Genomic DNA, 13,846 nt, shown 5'->3' on the forward strand with positions numbered 1-13,846 from the left:
TTGGAGTTAGTTAAGAGGATGCACATCCGGGGGATCTGATCACAGGCTTACACCCCCAACATACATTGTTCTATTTCACCCATGTCACCCATACACGCTCTCTGCTATGGGGGAGAGTACTGGAGCCTCGGCCATTGTTAGTTGAGTCTCAGCCACAGCTGTGGGCCCTCTGGCGCGGACCGCCTCTCCCTGGCTCCTCCCTGAGCCCCGCCCCAGGCATGCCAGGCCCCGCCCACCCTCACCAGGCGCCTGTATTGGTGCAGCAGCAGAAATGGGCGTGGCAAGAGCTGCCTTGAGAGGAGTGAAGGCAGAGACCCTACTCCCCCCTGACCCCGCTAGCTCTTCCCCCTCCGGGTCACGCCCAGAAAGGGCCGGAAGTGGCGGTGTCTTAGCCAGAACTGCCACTCCCAGCAAGGTTGCCGCTGTCCCTTGCTCAGCTTGCGGTGCAGAGAAGCGCCCACAGCCTGAGAACCCTGTTGCCAGCGCTCGCAGGTGGGCGGCTCTGGGCTCCGGGACATGTATGTGGGCGGAGGCTGTTTTAGTCCACCTGGCTTGGGTGCAAGCGCCCTTTCTCCCCCGGGAACCCTGCCAGCACTTCTCTTAGTGAGAGGTGGGCGGGTTTCCCCAAGGCCATCCTATTTCCCCGCTTTCGGATTGGTTGGGGTTCATGGTGGGCGTCCCTGTGGGGAAAGGGGATCCCGGCTGGGGTTTGGGGCTTTGTAGTTCCACAATTCTCTCTTTGCGGGTTTCCTAATCCCCCTCGTTTCCTTCCACACAGCGGCGCCTCCTCCGGAGACTCCTTGCGCCTCCTCAGCTCAAAGGTGAGTCCCGGCGTCTTGTTCTGCTGACCTCCCTCTGGACCCGACCAGAGTCTGTTCTAGGCGCAAGATCTCTTGCTGGTCCGTGACAGAAACGTCTTCTCTGGCTTTAAAATATTGGTGGCGGCCCTTTCTTCTTACTCCTTGTTTTTATTTCTATCTATGTATTACTAAGGTTTTAAAAATCATTCCCATTTCATTTCCTTTCTATTCTTTATTTTTTCTGTTGGGTTCCGTTTGTGAAGCACAGAAGGAGTGAATGCCTAGAGATGAAATACCATGCAAGAGTCTGCAAGCATGTCTGGGTGGGGTCAGGGTGGGTGGCTGGCGGAGTTGGGGAGGGTGAGGGGACTTGGGGAGTAAGAATGAAGGATTGAGGGGACTGAAGACTAGAACTGAAGGTGACTAAAAAGTCTTTTTAAAGGCGATTTAATCATAGTGGGAAAATAGACAGTGTGAAATCGATTGTGGTAATGATTGTGGAATGCTTAAGATGGCTGAATTATGGAATTGTGGGATATGTGGATTAAGTGCTCCCCAAAAGTGTTAAAAACAAAAGAAAGGATCTCCATCACAAAAGCAATCTAACTAAACTATGCACAGAAGAATAAAAAAACTGAAACAAAGAAGCCAAAAACAAGGTAATGCTAAAGTGTTTAACCTCTATTTGGGGGATGAAACTGGAAGTGACCCTGAAGTGGTCCCTTGGGTTTTGAACGTTGTGCGGTTGAAGGACAATTTATTTGGGGCTGGTGTAGTGAGCATTGGCCCTGGGGCCCTCGGCCAAGGCGCCTCTGCCAGCTGTCCAGGCAGCAGCAGGTACATGGTCGCTAGGATGTCCCAGACTGTGATGGTTGAGCAGTTTTGAATGTGCCAGTTGAGATGGCTGGTAGGCGATGCGCCCAAAGGTGTCTTTGATCAACGAGTGCACAACGCTCATGGCCCTGAACGATATGCTAGAGTCCGAGTGGACCTACTGGAGCCCTTGCTGCTGCACTGGCATTTCTTGGTGTGCTCCCTCTGAGCCTTAGCTGCAGCCTCTTTATGGCCCCTCCCCGGAGCAGGCAGGGGCTTAGCAGGGTCAGGTGGGTTGTTTGACTGGGACGGTACACCTGGTAAAGGTAATGTAGGTGTCCTAAGGCGAGCTGAGGGAGGACAGAAACCTCCCCTGGAGCAGAAATTGTTAAAGCTCACTGGATCTTGATTTTCAGTAGGAATACAGACCATGAAAGCAGGATGTCTAGATCCCTCTGACCTTTTGGGTTTTCAGCAGGAAGTGTTGGAAAAGTTACCACAGGGATAACTGGCTTGTGGTGACCAAGTGTTCATAGTGATGTCATTTTTTAATCCTTCAGTGTCGGGATGATTTGATCTAATCTTCCTTGTAAGATGGGGGTGGAGGGGTGAGGGGCAGGGGTAGAGGAGAGAGGAGGGAGGACAGAGGAGAGGAAGGAGGTGAGAGGGAGAGATTGGAGCTGCCTCCACACTCCCTGATGGCCCCTAGCCTGGAACCGCGGGCTGCCACCTGCCGGACAAGGTGGGTAGGCCAGCCACTGAGTGGGGACTTGTTTTTCTCGACACTATGTAGGTGGTCAACTAGGGGATCCTGTTACGAAAACGGGTTGGAGATGCTCACATTGTGCACTTGTGTGTCAACTTGCCGGTTGGATCCCTGGCCCGCTGTCGGCGCTCTCCCACCCTGGGGTCCCCAGGCTCTCCCTCCTGTTCTCACAAACTTTTAAATAGTTGAGTTGGATTCCATTTTACTTTCGTAGATCTTATCATTGTTTCAAACTGTTTCACACACAAAAATCTATTTTCAATTTCATTATTTTATTTATGTGATTTTAGTGTGTACATAAGTGCATGTGTGTGTACCACACACGTTTTTGTAGTATCCTTTTGGATCACCACTAAGGAGGTTGACCAGTAGTTTTCTTCGGGCAAAATGTATGCTACCTGCCAAGTGCATATATCAATCTCCTAGTACTGCTTCTGCCCGTTTTAGCCCCGCAGGCAGGCTGGCCGGCTCTCTCTGCTCTCTGGAAAACAGCATCAACTTCTCCTCCTCTTGTGTTTTAGAAGGGTATAGGTGGGTTTGAAAGATGGTCCGCATCTTAATATGTAAGGGTTAATGGTTTGGGAGTTGGAGATTAGCAGTTTATCATTAGGGATTTAAGTACCAAGTATTTTTGTGTGTTGAAATGTTGCCTACAACATTTTTACATTTACTAGCTATAGTATTTATGACATATTTGGCAACTTTTTGAAAACGTAATAAATCTTTTTGTTGGGGCTCATACAACTCTTATCACAATCCATAAATACATCAATTGAGTAAAGCACCCTTATACATTCGTTGTCTTCGTCATTCTCAAAATTCTCCTTCCACTTGGGTTCCTGGAATCAGCTCATTTTCCTTTTATCTATTCCCTTCCCTCCTCACTCTCCCCTCCGCCATAAACCCTTAATAGTTTATAATTGATTATTTTATCTTATACTTTCCGGCCTCTCCCCTCACCCACCTTCCCATTGCCCATTCCCCAGAGATGTGAGGAAGGTGATCACACAATGATGGTTTTTGTTCTTTGTGTCTGCCACCTGGTCTGTTCAACACCTTGTATTCGCTTAAGCTGCACGCTTCTCTGTGGGCTTTGTTGCTTCCGAGCTTGATGGCCGCTTGTTTGCCTTCAATTGGCAACTTATTTACATGACATCTTCAATTTATGATGATAAGGAATTTTCATTTCTTCTTTTTGGAAGTCATTTTTCTTCTATTTATTAATTCTTTTTTTCTGATAAATCTAGCTAGTACAATTTTTAATATGAGTGGTGAAAATGGACATCTATGTTTATCCTGATTCTGAGATGGGCTGAACTTTTTTCTCTTACATGTGACATTTGCAATGCTTTTTTTTCCAAGAATGTATATTAGCATATTGGATTTGACCTATTTCATGTTAGATTTGTAGTTGTTTTTAACATGAAAAGCTTTTTACTTTATTATTCATTCTTTGTCTTATTTAGATAATTGACTTTTTTTCCCCATCACTAGGCATATTTGAGTGTTTATGTTCTTGTGTTAAATCAATTCTGGGATGAATTAGAACTAATCTTGATACATACTTATTTTAATAAATTGTCTGACTCCGTTTCCTATTTTAAAAATAACTATTTCATTCACATCCATTATCAACACTGGTCTACAGTTTTCTTAAAGTATCATCATCTGACATTGGTATCAGGTTATTTCTTGTCTCATCGAAAGTGTTACTAAGTGCTCTCTAAAAACTATTGTTATGTTGGAACCCAATAAGTTGAACTTAAGCAACAAAACAGTAAAAAAGTGCTTATTAATCTTATGTGAATACTCTAGCTGCCATAATTTTTAGTTTTCATCTATCTTACAGTTAGGCTGGAAGTTTCTCATGAAATTTTATTTTGATTCAATTGATTATAGACCTTCTAAGCATCCTGAAATCCAGTGAGTCCCTTGCTCTGCTGGATCCTCTGAATTTCCAGCTGAACCCTCAGTGTACAGGACTGCATGATTTACAGTTTCCTAGAAAGACAAATAGCTGCTCACCACTTAGTGAGTGTGCTGCCCTTAGACTAGAGCCCATGTTCCTGAAAGTACTCTGCCATCTGGCATGCTGTGAGGCCCTTAGAGAACTGCCTTCAGCTCACCAAAAGAATGGATAATGAGGGGTAGGAATGCCTCAGTAATTTTGTTGTCACCTTGTTTGTTCCAATTTTTTTAACTGAAGAAACCTCTTCCCTTTTTTAATGAGAGAAATAATATCTTTTGTAAACATAACACTAATGTCTTTGTGTTTGTGCTGGGTGTATATTTGTGGTTTCTGAGACTGTTGTCATGTCAGCTGTCATTGAGTCAGTGCCATCTCACTGGGACCCATTGCACAACAGAACAAAACACTGCACTCTCCTGTGCCATCCTCACAATTGAGGATGAACGCATGTTTTTAATAAAGTAATTAATTTATTTATTTTAACTCATTTTATTTGGGGCTTGTATAGCTTGTATTACAATGCATGCATACATCCATTGTGTTAAGCACATTTGTACATATGTTGCTGTCATCATTTTCAAAACATTTTCTTTCTACTTGAGCACTGTATCAGCTCATTTTATTCTTCCCTCATGAAGCCCTGATAATTCATAATTTTTATTGCTTTTTCATGTCTTATACTATCTGATGTCTCCCTTCACCCAATTTTCTGTTGTCCATCCCCCTGAGAAAGGGTTATATGTAGATCATTGTGTTCATTTCACCCCTCACCTACCCCTTACTCTCCTGGTATTGCTACTCAGATTATTGATCCTGATAGGTTTATCTGCCCTTGATTCCCTGTTTTTTTAGCTCTTTTCGGTACCCGTGTGCATTCTCTGGTCTAGCCAGTTTCGTACAGTAGATTTGGGGTCATGATAGTGGGGTTGGGAAGCACTGAAGAACTAGACAAAAGTTGTATGTTTCATAGGTGTTATACTGCACCCTGACTGGCTCGTCTCATCCTTGTGACCCATTCTGATAGGTTGGTTTATTGTGCCAACCTGGCCAATAGAAACATGGTATTAATAATGTTGCAGTTTGATTGGAGGGCAAAGAGATAAATGACTAGGCAAACCCTGCCTCTCTCTCTCTTGCTTTCTTCTCATCAGATCAGGGTGCGCCTGCTAGTTCTCTGCCACAATTTGTGGGCTACATAACTGTTGGACTGCCAACCTGTGGATCATGTCGCTAGAGCTTGAGGTTCCTTTGAGAACTGCTTCATCATGTTGCTAGTGTATGCATCATTTGAGCTTAGGACTGTTGGATCCTATCGTCTAGTTCTCTGTTGATGATCTGCCCTTCTGTTTGCTGCCTGTATCCAGACTGCCTGCATTGCCGTACATAAGACTCACCGGTCTGCTTCCTTGACCTTGGACCCAGTGGCCCTCATGAGTTGAAGGACTTCCAGTATATTAAATGTTTCACGGAAGTGAGTTGAACTGAGCACTCTGTACAGCTGTGCAAACAAATTAGCTGCTATACTTTTTGTGCTTTATATGTCTATTATATATAATATATAATGATTATATATTGTACATGTAATAGATATATATGCACTATCTATATATATTCACAAGTGTCCTGGTTTTGTTTCTATATAACACACCCTTCTGTAAGGGAGTGTCCAATTGCCTACAGATGGGCTTTGGGTCTCATTCCACACTACCCCTCTTTCACATTGATAGGATTTTTTGTTCCGTGTCTCTGATGCCAGATACCTGATCCTATTGACACCTCATGATCACATGGACTTGTGTGGTTCTTCCATGTGGGCTTTGTAGCTTCTCAACTAGATGGCTTTTAGGACCCCAGACGCTGTATCTTTTGATAGCCAGGCAGCATCAACTTTCTGCACCATATTTGCTTCTGCACCATTTTTTCTTAATTGATTGTGTCAGGAAGCTGAGCATCACGGAATGCCAGGTTATTAGAACAAAGTCTTCTTTCATTGAGAGAGTACTGGAGTAGAGGTCCAATGTCTATCTGCTACTTTAATACTTAAAATTTAAATATATGTACATAGATCTATTACCCTTTCTTCATATATATGTGTACATACGTAAATGACTGTATTTAGAACTCTATAAATGCCCTTTGTCTCCTAGTTCTTTCCTCTATTTCCTTTTACTTTGCTCTTGTTCCATTATCATGTTTGGCGCTCATCAGTTTTCAGTAATTCCTCTCATTACATTGCCCTTGATCACTCCCTAGCAGGCATCCTACACTCTCCTCAACATCGATTTTAGATCACTTGTTGTGCCCTTGACCCCAGGCTAACACCCACTTCCTTCCCCCCACTTCCCTGTTTCCTTTATCCTCCCAGAACCATCAGCCCCATTGTTGTCTCCTCTGGTGTGTTTATCCTGCCTATCTTATCTAGATAGACATGCAGAGACAAAAATAAGCACAGAAACAAGACAGAGCAAAACAACAACAACAACAAAAGGAAACAACCACTGGAAATAAAGAGAAAAGACTAGGAATCACTCCAGGTTTGTTAGTTGATCATTAGGAGTATTTTACTGTTGGTTGGGTCCGATGTGGTACCATGCCTTGGTCACACAGTCTATTTTTTTGTATTTCCAAGGCACTTCATTGCTTTGCACCTCTTGCTGCTCTGTTACATGCCCTTAGAGTTTTGCCCCAGTGTGGTGGAGTCAGATCGAGCACATTTCCCACACTGTGCCACTAGTGTTGTCCCTTATAGCACGATGGGTCATTGAGGGATGCCGTGTCTTGTGATTGGGATGGCCCTATGGTCCTCTCTGTGCATTGGCCAATTTGAGCAGGAATATCATTCTTGGGGTTTGGTGGGCCATGATGTGAGGGTGAACAATTTGTCACAGTCAATTTGTTAATCCATTTGGTAGAGGGATTCATGTTTTTCACTGCCCTTCATCTTTACCAAACAAAATATCCTTTTCAATGAATGATTTTTAAGATATATGTCCAAAGTATGTAATATGAACTCTCACCATCCTTACCTCTAAGTTGCACTCTGACATTACTTCTTCCAAAACAGACTTGTTTGTCCTTTGCATGTCCATGGTATGTGGGATATTCTTGTCCAGAATTACAAGTCTAATACATTCATTCTTCTTCAGCCTTCCTTTGTCCATCTTTCAAATGCACATGAATCAATTGACAATAGCATGCTTTGGTCAGGTGAACCCAGTCCTCGAAGTAATATCTTTTCCTTTCAGTACTCTAAAGAGGCATTGTTCAGCAGATTTATCTGATGCAATGATTGATCTCTTGACTGTTATACTTTCAGTATTCAGGGTTTTTGTTTGTTTGATCTTTTTTCTATAAGCCAACCATTTTTTTCTGGAAGGCGTTAAAATTTACTCAAGCTTTAGATTAAGAATTTTGATCAAGGAGGGGCTGTCGGAGCCAGCTCAAGAGTCAAACAGTCCTGAAAGAGGGGAAATGATTATTAGCGTAAAAAGGAGAGACTAAAAGTGTTGGGAGGGCAAGAGTGAATACTGAAGCCTCGAGTTTGTTTACATACTCCTTTTATCCATGCAGAAACAACCCGGGGTTTATTATCTCATTGTTAAGCAAGCACATTTGATACACATAGCAATTCTATCTTCTGCCAAGCCAGACATCCCTGAGAAAATTAAACAACCTATCTTCCCAGACTTTGCATACTTTCTTGTTCTTGTTCTTTTTTTTGTTGTTGTTCTTAACAGTATGTTCAAAACGTAAAGTCACAGAAGAAATCAGCAAACACTGACACATAGGTCATGAGACTTCTCAGCTGTTTCAAAGCTGAGTCTTAATGGCCTTCAACATCCTCCCTTTTTTTATTTACTGAAGACGTCTTTACTCAAAACATCTGTCTTAGGTTGTCAAGTCCTGAAATCACCCTTACCCGTCATCAGTCACACTCTGCAGGAGACTATGACCTGTCTTAGGGTCGGAGACTCAGACTCGATCTTACCCGTCTGAATAACCAGCCTCTGCCTTATACTCCCGTTTGGGGAGGGGGTGAAGTACGCAGGTGTACTTAATGTAACTTTGTTCCTAAGGCCAATAATTCAACCATAACCTTGTGCAGTATCATAGGGAGTATGCATAGATAAACAATGCACACACTCCCGCTGTGACTAGAGACAAAAGCATGTGAGGTAGGCCTCTGAGATTTCCTAATGAAGGGCAAGAATCTCGAAAATGCTGGAGCCAATCCTCAGCAACCTTGTGGACATCAAAATCAAGAGACTTAGCATCTTTTATGGCTAATATTTCTTGATGGAGTTGTAATCAATCTAAAGACTCATTAGCATTGTGCCAAGTACCTTGAAGATGATTCTACACTTTAATCCAGCTATACTGACTGTTAGTGTACTATTTAGGTGTAACACAGATCCATGTATGTACAGCATGGCACTGTAGACTAGACCTGGCCTTAAGCCCCTGCACCTCGTCTCCTAAACACATGACCATGTCATAAAGAGCATTTACTTTTTGTTCTAACTTCCTGTCTATATCTTCTTGAGTACCCAACACATTAGTCACATCTTTGGATAATTCATTTACACAGTGGGCAGTTTGTATGATTTGTGAAAGTACAATTGCTGCAGTAGTAGCAGTAGCAACTAAACTTAATATAGCTAAAATATTTGTTATAAGCGAACCTGCAAAACGCTTAAATCTGGTTAATGCTTTTTCAATCTCTTCTAATACCTGTAACCCTCTTTCTGAATACCAAGGCCCAGTAATATTCACTGGCAGCATAACAAAAGGTTGATACAAAATGGCGATGACAATAACATCAGGGGACCAGGTAATACAATTATACAAATTGCATTTATTACAAGACCTGTTAAACTTAGAATCCTCATGATCTATAGTAATATTCCCTGCCAAAAGTACATAAGGCGAAGATACGCAGGCAGTAACATTTCCCTGTGGTCTGGAGGAAGGGCCCATAAGCTTCATGTCCCCCAAAGCAGCCCCTATTTTCCACCACTGAGTTTGTGGAAAACCGAGTCTGACCAACAAAGTCCTGCAGACAGCCCCTTTTCCCATTTGGCAGTATTTTTTTTGAGTATTGTCCTGGTTGCCAGAACAATCGATGATACATCTCTCTTTTGTGATGTCATACCAGATGGGCTTGTCCTTGAGACACGATCTCTACAATACGGTTTTATTATTCCTTTGAATCTGTATTCTACATGAGGAAAAAGACTGCAGAGTGGTTGAAATAACATTTCCTTCACTTTGTACAGGGAAGGTGTGAGTCATTAACCCACATCTTGATTTCTGGACCTTCCCAGACAGCAGGAAGTAAGAGTGGTGGATCAGAAACTTAACCCTAGTACTGCTTACTGCGCCATGTCCCCAGAAGCACTCTGAGGCAAATTACCATCTGCATGGTTTGCAAACTGCACCAACCATTCAGGCAGCCCCCATGCTCCATCAGCATCCTGGGTAAAAACCCAAACATGCCCTCCTCCCCATATTAATAGCAGGTTGGGGCCATTCCTCCAGGCAAAACAAGCCAATGATATCTCTTCATAGGCTCTTTGAAGTTGGTGGAAGGGACACTAAAAGCAAATCTTTTACAATCATTTCGATCCAAGGGCATGGTATAAAAACAATCTTTTAAATCTAAAATGATCTTATATGTATTGGCTGGAATAGCAGATGGGGAAGGGAGCCCAGCCTGCAGGGCTCCCATAAGTTCCATAGTATCATTAACCCTCCTTTATTGTTTTTCCTTACAAAGCAGCTGCTATCGCAAGCCCCTGAGTAAAGAAAGGTCCAATGTCCAAGCATAGTCTGATACAATCGGACAGGTTGCCCTTTTTTTCTAAAAGGTCTCAGCGCTCCCTGGCAGGCAGTATTTGCATTTCCAAAAGCCAGTTGTTTCCATTATGCAGGGGGAAGTACCGCGATGGAAAGTGTATCTAATAAAGATTGAGTAAAAGGGGCAGGTGGACCATATTGGGCACAAGCAACCTTGAGTTCTTTTAGCTGTTTGAAAGGAATAGGAGTAAGCCCTCTCCAATAGTTTGTGTTGTTTTTCCTCAGTTAACATTATTTAGAGAGCTTGAACCCCATTCTCTGGGAAAAGATGATGGAAGATAAGTCATCCCTTTCCTTGATCCATCTCATTTACCTTTAAACTTCTGCATTCACGTTGGCTCTTGGTATCACCCATGTACCTACAACTAGGCATTCTTTGAGTGTAGCATGCATTCTTTTACAAAGGCTTTATCATTGCCATTCGTAAACACAAGAGCTGCAGAGAGGAGAAAATAAACATCCCTCTGGGCCTCCTTCCTAGTTAAGGATGTCTCTGCATTGACTAGTTCACCTCTAGGATTTGCTGTTCATGTCCCTCTGTTTCTTATTGTCCACTTCAAAAAGAAGTTTCACTGATTAGTGTACTCTGCTGTGCATATTACTATGGGCCTATAATGGATTCCCCCTAGCTTAGTAATTTCTTAACACTCAATAAATTATTTTATTCAAGGAGATATGAGCTCATAAAGTTTGATGAAGAGCTCACATGGGTTGGAGTGAACACACGCAAGCAGGAATCTCACATAATGACATATGTATTTTAACAGTCATATTAACATACACATGCCTACTATGAACAAATAGGCACATATACTAGAACTAGCAAATCTTCATACAGTACCCTCAGGTTAATAAATACACATGCATTTACTTAAGAAAAAACCACAAAGACACACTAAAATATACTAGAATTATAATAATAAAATCAATGCAGAACAGACTACAAATTCTGTCACATAGTATAACATCTTAAGGCAAAGAGTAGTTCATGTGTACTAGCACTCACAAAAACACAGACAAAGTGCATACAAGAGTGTACACACACTGAGCTACAAGAATGTGGAGGTGTGTGGAAGAGACATTTTCTCTGCTGGTAGAGGAAATAGGTACTTTATTTAACTAATCCTTCTTAGGCTCCTCTACATTTCTCCCCTGAGGGTCCCTGTTATCTGTGGGCTTGAGTGACCCCTGAGCCCCGCCCTCTCCCTGTATGGGTGTTTGTGTCTGGGTTCCCATAGCTTTTACCCCTGTGTGTGTGTCTGACTCAGAAATATGTGATCATAACTGCCGCAGTCACAGTACTAATTGACAGAAAATCAGTCCCTGGGCATGTCGCTAGAGAAGGATATTCTGATCACAATAATATGTGGAGGCCTAGCCACTCACAGAACTTGAAGGGAACCTGTGGGTGCCCTTTACAGAATAGGAAGCGTATAGCCCATGCACAAAGAGATATAGCGCATGAAGCGAGGTGAGGGCTGTGGAGGCATGTTGAGACTAAGCATAAAATGTGTCTTGTCTCCCTGTTCCCACTCTTGTGTCAGTATGCACAACTGCTAAATTCAACAGCCTTTGGAGAAAAAAAAACTGACACTCGAATTAGTCTGTGGTGGACAAGGACAGACAGGAGCTGTGAATTAATAAAATGAATGAACTCAGAGAAGAAAGTCTCTGATTGGATGAATGGAGAGAAGTGACTTGATCGAGGATTGGGCTACTGGTGATAATTTCATGTAGTATGTTGTCTGGAAATATATATATATATATACACACACACACACACAGACACACACATACAAAGATAATAAAGTGAGATCCTTTGCACAGCAGGGACTGTTGTCCCGAGGAAGGAGGAAATAAAGGAGGGGTATTGAAAGCACGGGATAAAGTTTTTGATGAAGCCTTTGATTTGAACAGAATTCATCCTAGATGCAGGAATGACCAATTATATGGGAAATTTGAGGCGATTCAAGGGGAAAATGAAACAGAAGCTAAGTTCAAAATCATCCTATCATCAGAGGGAGATTGGGTGAGTGTTTCAGAAAGACGTGAAGAGATGCACCGATTCCCTGAGGGATACTGAGAAGGAGAAGAATCCCCAGACACAACAGGAAGCCAGTAGTGAAGCTCCATTTGGACCTACTCCTGGGTCTGAGTCCTGTGCTCTGCAGATCCTGAGGGGTCCCTGCAGCCTAACCTCTTCCACTAGGGTACATTCATGTCTGGGTTAACTCTGACTTCCCCTCACTGTGTGCGTGAATCTGGGTAGACTGGAGAAACAAATCCATAGACACACCTATATTGTGTATAAGAGATATTTTTATATAAAGGGCAATTGTACATTAAGAAAGCATCTTACTCCAGTCAGGTCCAAGGCCATAAGTCCAGTATTAGCCCATATGTCCAATACCAATGTATAAAGTCCTCTTCAGACTCATGTAATACATGCAAGGATACTGAATGCAAGATGATCACAGGCCAGTGGACAGACAGTCTTTGGATCCTTTGGCATTGTAAGCTTTTCAGCGGTGAGGGTCTCTACATGGCTTCTCCAGCACCCAGGGCTGCATGGGGTAGGTCCATGTGGCTTCTACTCAGGGATGTCTCACAGGGAGTCACCCTTGTCAGTAGGGTGTCTCCCAGGGATTAGAGAGAGTGTCTTCCACCTCCAAGATGGAATATGGGATTTCCCAGAATTCTCGGGAAGGCCATGCCCACACAGAGGCATCATTGGCTATGATCCAAGTGGCAGACTCCAACACTTCCCTCTTTATCCTCTCAAGTCCAACATTTACACCAGATTATATAACTACCATACTGTGCATCTTTTGCACAGAAATACAAAGCTGTGTCCTTGAAGTTCAGGTTGTCCATTTGAAGTTATAGTATGTCCTTACCATTGTCTTTGGAGATGGTGAATTGGCCCTTTGGAGAGTCCTACCAACACTATTAATGTATGAAACCCACTGCCGCCCCTTATGTGGGACTAAGCAGACCCATTGTATATTATAAATACAGGCAATGAATGCAGAGTCTGCAGGAGAGAGTCTCAGAGAAGCCTCAGGCTGCCTCAAGTCTCCCTCAGATGCCATAGCTCCACTCACACTGGACACCTGCAAACACACAGACATCCTGATCATGAAAATCATAACAATTTACTGCCTCTCACTCATGCCCCCTCATACACAATTTCTCTCCATCAAAGCACCTTTTGAAATTCCAAAAAGGAAAATTGAGCTCAATAGAGATTCCATTGTGACTTGATTTGTTCAGTCTTGAATGGGGGTACCTTGGAATTCCAGAGGTGGAGCACCTGTCTAAGAGCTTCAGAGTTGGGACTTGGATGGTTTTCCTCAGCAGAGAGGGGTCTATTTGCATACCTTCTGCCTATATTGTCATAAGTAATGTTGAATGACTTCTAAGAGAGTCACTCCCAGAGTAGATAAGGATGTTCTGAACATCTTGGAAAGCCCTGCGTGTGGGGTTCATTATGCAGTGTGCTGGTAAATGCAAGGTCAGTCATTCTAAATCGCCAATGTCTCTGCAGGGGAAAGAATGCTCTCCTCACCCATGAAGGTTTACAGACTCAGAAGCCTACAAGGGCAGTCCCATTCTGTACGGTTGTTATGAGAAAGGATTGAC

The sequence above is a fragment of the Tenrec ecaudatus genome, chromosome 3 (assembly GCF_050624435.1).
Source record: "Tenrec ecaudatus isolate mTenEca1 chromosome 3, mTenEca1.hap1, whole genome shotgun sequence".
Lineage (NCBI taxonomy): Eukaryota > Metazoa > Chordata > Mammalia > Afrosoricida > Tenrecidae > Tenrec > Tenrec ecaudatus.